Below are 7498 nucleotides of genomic sequence, written 5' to 3'. Positions count from 1 at the left end.
ACACTGTCTGCTTAAACTAATACCACACAAAAAAATATATGTTTGCATGTTTTTATTGAACCCAACATGTTAATATTCACAGTGCAGGGTGGAAAAAGTATGCAAATTTTTGGATTTAATAACTGGTTGAGCCTCTTTTGCCAGTAAAAATCTCAACCAAACCAAACGTTTCCTGTAGTTGCAGATCAGACCTGCTCAACAGTCAGGAGGAATTTTGGATCATTCCTCTTCACTAAACTTCAGTTTCAGTTCACTTGAGGTCATGATGCCACAGCATCTCAATTGGGTTGAGGAGGTCAGGACTCTCCAGAAGGCCCAGTATTTTCTTCCGTTAAAGCCGTACATTCGGTTGTTGATTTACTTCTATGTTTTGGGTCGTTGTCCTGTTGCATCACCCATCCTCTGTTGAGCTTCAGTTGGAGGACAGATGGTCTTAAGTTTTTTTCTGCAAAATGTCTTGTTTAACTTTGGAATTAATTGTTCCGGAAATATTATTATTATTTAGTTCTTAATGAATTAGAGAGAAATATTTAACATGTTTCACATTTACAATAAAATTTAACAAGATTAGAGGATTAAAGATTGGATTAGAAACAGCCCATACTATAAAATAATCTAGGAAGATCATTGTTTCCCATTGTTTATTTTTTTTATTTTTTTTTTTTGTGATTGTCAGCAAGAACCAATTTAGTTTGGGCCAGACAGTAAAAAAACATACAGCTCTGGAAAACAAAAATAAGAGACCACTTAAAAATGAAAAGATGAGTATAATATCTGGAATATAATCAAGAGGAAGATGGATGATCACAATCCATCAAACCAAACTGAACTGCTTGAATGTTTTTTGCACCAGGAGGAAAGGCATAAAGTCATCCAAAAGCAGTGTGTAAGACTGGTGGAGGAGAACATACCAAGATGCATGAAAACTGTGATTAGAATCAAGGGTTATTCCACCAAATATTAAAACTTTATGAATATGAACTTTTTTCTTTGCATTATTTGAGGTCTGTTATTTCAGTCATTTCTCATTTTCTGTTGAAATATTGTCTGTTGTTTCTAGAATAAAACAACAATATTTATTTTACTCAAACATTTACCTATAAATAGCCAAATCTGAGAAACTGATTCAGAAACTGAAGTGGTCTTTTATTTTTTTCCAGAGCTGTATGACTGTGGGTCTGTTTCCCAGACAAGGATTAAGCCTAGTCCTAGACTAAATGTTCCTTTCAATGTGAAAAATCTCTATTCAAAATGCTGTGTAGTCCAAGACTAGGCTTAATTAAACTGCCTCTCTGCGTATTAAAATGATTGAGCAGGACTGTTCGATCCACAACAGCTCGGTGTGGCTGCAGGTTTTTATTCTAACAGCACAAGAACACACTTAATTCCACTCGTTTAATTATTTCTCAGTCTTCTCTCAGCTGAAGAATTGCTCCTGCTTGGTCGGAAGAAAACTCGCAAGCCAACCTACCTGGGCCTTTGCAGATAAGACAGGATCCCTCCTCGGCAACCAACACAAAGTCCCTAGAAGTCCCTAGAAACCACACGACCGCACTGCTACACTATCTGAACCTGATGGGACCTGATTCTTCCTGGTTTCAGTTGGATTTGGATATCATTTCTCAAATATAATTTCATATACATTCAGACTCCAGGTCAGGTTCAAATGTTACGTTCTTCACAGCCACAGCCGGGAGTCCCACAGAGCATAATTAGCCCTGGCTGAAACTCCCTTGGCCAATCACTTAGCTTAATGTTAGCCGGTGTGGATGTGTGTTAGCTGATGCAACAGAATTGGCAGTTAGTGTTCCCCTCTAAGCGTGTTCAGCCACCCAGTTGCATTAGATTAAAAGCAGAATGAGTTTCTTACTTTACGAAATTCAAAGGAAGCTAATGCTAACTTCCATCTTCCAGTACTGGTAGTTTTTGACTGAGTTAAGTTTAAACTATCAGTTTAAGGCCTCGTCCACATTAATCTGGATATTTTTAGTCTCCATTTTGGAGACTACTAAAACAGGGTTTCCGGTCACCGAAAACTGAGCTTTTTCGTAAATACCTTCCAAATTAGAGATTTTTGAAAACTGTACTACCAGCGTAGCCGAAAGGAAGAAGAAAATGGCACTTACTGAAAATGCTAACATCACACTAGAGCTTCGATTATCTGCCCAAACCCGACCCAAGGCCCAACCAGAATATTTTCCACAGTTTTTTTTTTTTTTTAGGCTGGGTTGGGCTTCACACTGTAAGCCCGGATAAGATGGATTTACTTAAAAAAATTGAGGAAACCGGTCGTCTTAAAAAAGATAAGTAATGGGTAATGAAAACTTTAAAAACATTAAGTTATTACAACTAACTTATTTTTGTTATGCTGTAAGACCGGATACGTTGAGTTTACTCAACTTTTTTTAAGGCAGCTGGTTTGCTCCAATTTTTGAGTTGAATTTACTTTAAAAATGTTAGGGAATAAAGACTTGAGTTAGCATAACTTAAAACAACAATTTATTACAACTAAAGGGGAACTTATGGGTTTACAGTGCAGAAAATAGTCTGTGATGTAGACATCTGTTTTTTAATGTTTTTTAACATTTTGTATAAAACTATGACGTGATAATAATGACAATGTAGCTAAGTAACCAAGTATTATCGCTAACGAAAAGTAACAAATGAAACTGTTTAAAAAAGTTGTTTCAGTTAGAATGTTATAAACACACAGCTCCGGGGCTCACGCACACGTGAGCTCTCCGCTTGTCTGCGTTTGTCTTGCAGCACTGTGTGCAGCTGTTCTTAAACTTTTTTTTATTAAATAATGGACCAGGCCTGGAGGAACAAGGACCTGGTGGGAGAATTTTGAAAATAATGTAGTAGTCGTTGCTGAAGAGTGGTGAGAAAATTTCTGAATGTCTAGAGAATCTAGAGAATGTTCATTTCAATGTTTTTTTTAACATTTTTAAAAAGGCTGCTCTTATTTTTAAAAACAGAGACAAAAACTTCCATTTATAAAAATGGCCTAAGACAAAATGAAGCTAGGATAAATAAGAATTGTACATTTGTTTGCCTCCAATTTACTTTCAGGTTTAGAGAAAATATTTTCAGGAAAATTCTGGATTGGAAAACAATTATGTTGGTTTTATTGCGGTTTACTGCCGTTGAGTTTAGACAGTTGAGTTTTGTTTCGCTAAATTTAGGATTAGATGCAGTTGCTTCCTACAATCATGTAGTTTGTTCCCAACAAAACCAGTAGGTGTAAAAGGAGCTGTGTACTGGTCAGGACCAAAGGAGCAAAATGTGTTCATTTCAAAAGAAGTTCAGATCAACTTTTTTTTATTATTGTCTGGTTCTCTTGCAATGTGAAAATATTAATTTCCCCAAATTTAGCTAAGCGGAATGTCCCAGCCATTTAGTTGCCATTGGCAACACGACACAAGGAGGGTGAAGAATAGAACATTCCTCCTCCGACACATAGCATAGCATTCTGGAGGAAAGCGCAGCGACTCGGTTCTGATACATCAGCTCACAGACGCAGCCTTGTGCTGATCCACATCACCCTAGCAGTTATTAAGAGAAAGAGCGCCATCTACTCACACAGAGAGAGAGCAAGGACAATTGTGCTCTCTTAGGGCTTTTTCAAAAGATGGCTAGAGCCTAGGTCATAGGTCAGCTAGTCTTACCCCTTCTTTCCCCCTATACCTGTTTACTTGCATGTAATGTCACTTACCAATTGAGACATCTGCTTTGATACTGAGGCCTGAGATTCATTCCTACATTTTGCTACTAAACATCTTATTAGTTTTTTTGTTTATCTATATAAAAGAGCTATCAAGTATCGAAACTTCAACAATGCGCTCCTGCATGGCTAAGATATGATTGGGAAGCTGACTGTTGACTGTTGCCAGGGTTTTAATGAGTCAGTGGCGCACCTGTATTTCCTGCCGCCAAGATAGAAACACATCAGAAATTTACCTGAACACACCTCACTTCCAGACCACCATGACTATCATCAGTGTAGATTTATTTATTTAAGGTGTAAGATAGCAACAAGCATCGCAACGCAACATGCACAGGTTGTACAATAGGGCTCTTTCTATCTATATTTGACCAATTTGCTTTAATTGGCAATGCTTTTCAGCTCAGTGCGGACAACGAGGCTTTCTGGTGAGCATGCAGATGATTTGCCTGTCCGTTCGGACTGGCTTTTAGGAGAGGACCGTTCGGTTTGGAACAAGCACGAGCTTCTGCGCTTTTATGATGACACATTAGCAGCTCGCAGAGCAATTATAAGCTGTGGGTTCCAACTCGAGTTCATTCATTATACATCCACACACAACTGGCTGCTCCTGCTTCTATCACCACTCTCTCTAACTCTCTCGCTCTATCGCTCTCTCTCGCTCTCTATCGCACTGGCTGCCTCCCGCTGCGACCATTCCCAGTCAGCGGAAAGAGAGAGAGAGAGAGGAAGCGAGAGAGAGAGAGAGAGAGCGCCGCGGGATCCGCCTGCTATTAACAGAATTAACTCCTGCCAGGAGCATCGCCGTGGGAGAACACACCAATTCCATTATCTCAGCTGGACCGGACCAGGGGCCACTCCTCCTCCTCCTCTTCCTGCTCCTCTTCCTCCTTCTCTTTCTCCCCCTCAAAGTGCTCGGAGGGCGCGCTGGGCCGGGCCTGCCCCCCGCCGGACCGCTCTCCTCCACCCGCGCTCCACCAGCTATCCGCTGCTTTCTGTAGCGTGGCACATCCCGAGCATTTGCACTTGAAATATTCATCCGGCCTTCGCTCACTCACTCACACTCTCAAACGCTCGCACAATCTCGCACGACCACATTTAAATCTCTCTTTTTCTTCCAGCGAAGAATGCACTTTTTATGTTTCCGTCCTTTTTAGCCATCTATTTTTTGCTCCGGTGCGAGCAGCGTGACCCGTCTCACACGCCGTTTCTACTTTTCTACTTTTCTACTGAACTTTTACGAAGTTTAAGTATTCTCTAATCTAACGGAAAACCTCGCTAAAGGTCTTACATAAACCTATATGATTCATCGTTGGGAAAAAAAAAAAGAATTAAAAAAGTATACTAATGTTACTTTTAAATCAGTGAATTTTATACCTTAATGAAATTACCAAGAAGGGTTGTTTTGACTGCTTCCTTAGAAGAGCTACGTTTTCAGTGTCACTGATTGATTCTGTAAATCGCTTTTTCTGTAAGCGAAAGTCTAAGAAAAAGGAGCACCACATAATACAAAGTCTCTATGCTATTCTACAGCTATTTTTAACTAGTTTAATTTATGTTTTACCAGGAACTACATTTCAATTTTTAACTTGCTTTTATAAAAATACTTTTATCTTCCCATAGTTAAACATTGAAAGTTCAATATATATATATATATATACAGAAGTGGCAAACTGTGAATCTCAAACAGAACCAAAAGCTGAAAGAGCTGAAAGAACTGTTACATCATAGTCTTGACATTGACATCACATACAGGGGTTGGACAATGAAACTGAAACTCCTGTCATTTTAGTGTGGGAGATCTCGTGGCTAAATTGGAGCAGCCTGGTGGACAATCTTCATTAATTGCACATTACTGCACCAGTAAGAGCACAGATAAGTGTGAAGGTTCAATTAGCAGAGTAAGAGCACAGTTTTGCTCAAAATACTGCAATGCACACAACATTATGGGTGACATACCAGAGTTCAAAAGAGGACAAATTGTTGGTGCACGTCTTGCTGGCGCATCTGTGACCAAGACAGGAAGTCCTTGTGATGTATCAAGACCCACGATATCCAAGGTAATGTCAGCATACCACCAAGTAGGACCAACCACATCCAACAGGATTAACTGTGGATGCTGTAAGAGGAAGCTGTCTGAAAGGGATGTTCGGGTGCTAACCCGGATTGTACACAAAAAACATAAAAATGTGTGTAATAAGCGTAGGTGTATACCTGCTAAGGGTGCACAGAGAGCACGCCACTCCTGCATGGCTAAGACAGGATTGAGCGGCTGACTGTTGATGGTTGTCAGGGTTTCAATCAGTTAGTAGCGCACCTCTATTTCCAGCCGCCAAGATAAAAACACGTCAGAAGTTTACCTCAACACACCTCACTTCCAGAACACCACGTCCATCCGTGTAAATATATTCCTAAACCCTGATGCTGTTTTTGTGGCGTAGGCGCAAAGCTACGATGTGACGCATCTTGCTCAGGGTGTGCAATAGGGCCCTTGGTGTTGTTGATACTGGAGAGCAGCTTATCTCCTCCAGTTTATGTTAGTATAGACCTTAAATTATTATTTTAAAATGTCCTGCATTGTAGATTAATACTAAATTCATCCAAACTATGACGAAAAAAATATATGGAATTATTTAGGTAACAAAAAAGTCTTAAACAAATCAGAATATGTTTTAAATTTAAGATTCTTCTAAGATGGCTTGGCTTTGTAGGTCTTGGCTGGATTTTCTCAGTTAGCTTTATGAGGTACCTGGTCAACTGGAATTCAGGCTTTCAGTTAACAGCTGTGCTGAACTTGCCAAAAGTTCTTTTTTTTGTTTTTTTTCTCCTCTTAATAATGTGTTTCAGAGGATCAGTTGTAAAGGTGTGAAGAAGTAGAGTTGGTGACTATACAGTGAATAGCCCTATTTGGGTAATGCTAAGTAAAAAAATCATTATAAAAAAAAAACTTTAAGAAATTGTATCCAAAAAACATAAATATGAAAAATGTGTGACCATCAAAGGTGTGAAAATGATGAAATGATGAAACTGGCACTCATCAGGACTCCCCCAGGAAATGGAAGATCAAGAGTTACATCTGTTGCACAGAAGAAGTGTTTCTAAATAGTCTGAATGACTTTGGTATTCATTCACAATGTAGAAAAAAAAATAGATAAAAACATTGAAAGAGAAAATGTGTCTTTTTTACTGGTACTATTTTTTTAGTTTTGAGGGCCAAAAGGGACAGTAAAATACTCAATAAATGCATTGTTTAGCATCTTTAGTCAAGGTATTGGCATTGTAGCTCAATATACACTATTCACCACATTGGTTCGGAACATAATGCAGTGTGTATTATCTTTATAATGTTTAGAATATATGGCTCTTCTGTTCCATTAGACCTTCAGGAATTGTATGAAAGTGAGATGTGTACGAGAGCTAGCGCCGCCGCCGCCGCCGCCGTCATCAAGTACTGAATTAAACACTCCAAGCAGCACCACAAAGCCCTTCCTCACAGCTCCCGCATGCTCCGTGCTCTCGCCGCAGTGTTTGCCAGGTCCCGTTTTGTTTTGATTGCGGTCGAATTTTTACAACACAAATCTGATTCCTGATTGTGAACAGGACTCTTATTGCCACGCTCGTGCCTAATAGCATGTGAAGATGAATCACAGGGAGCGTGATGATTGCTGTCACCATCACAATTGGCTTATTAATGCCGGCGCTAGATTTTCCCGTGGGCCTTTGTGTGTCCTGCTGATGCGTCCACAGACACTTGAAAAGACTGCTTTTATCTCC

The sequence above is a fragment of the Astyanax mexicanus genome, chromosome 20 (assembly GCF_023375975.1).
Source record: "Astyanax mexicanus isolate ESR-SI-001 chromosome 20, AstMex3_surface, whole genome shotgun sequence".
Taxonomy (NCBI): Eukaryota; Metazoa; Chordata; class Actinopteri; order Characiformes; family Acestrorhamphidae; genus Astyanax; species Astyanax mexicanus.
The sequence above is the reverse complement of the archived record's forward strand: the minus strand, read 5'-3'. Positions refer to the sequence as shown.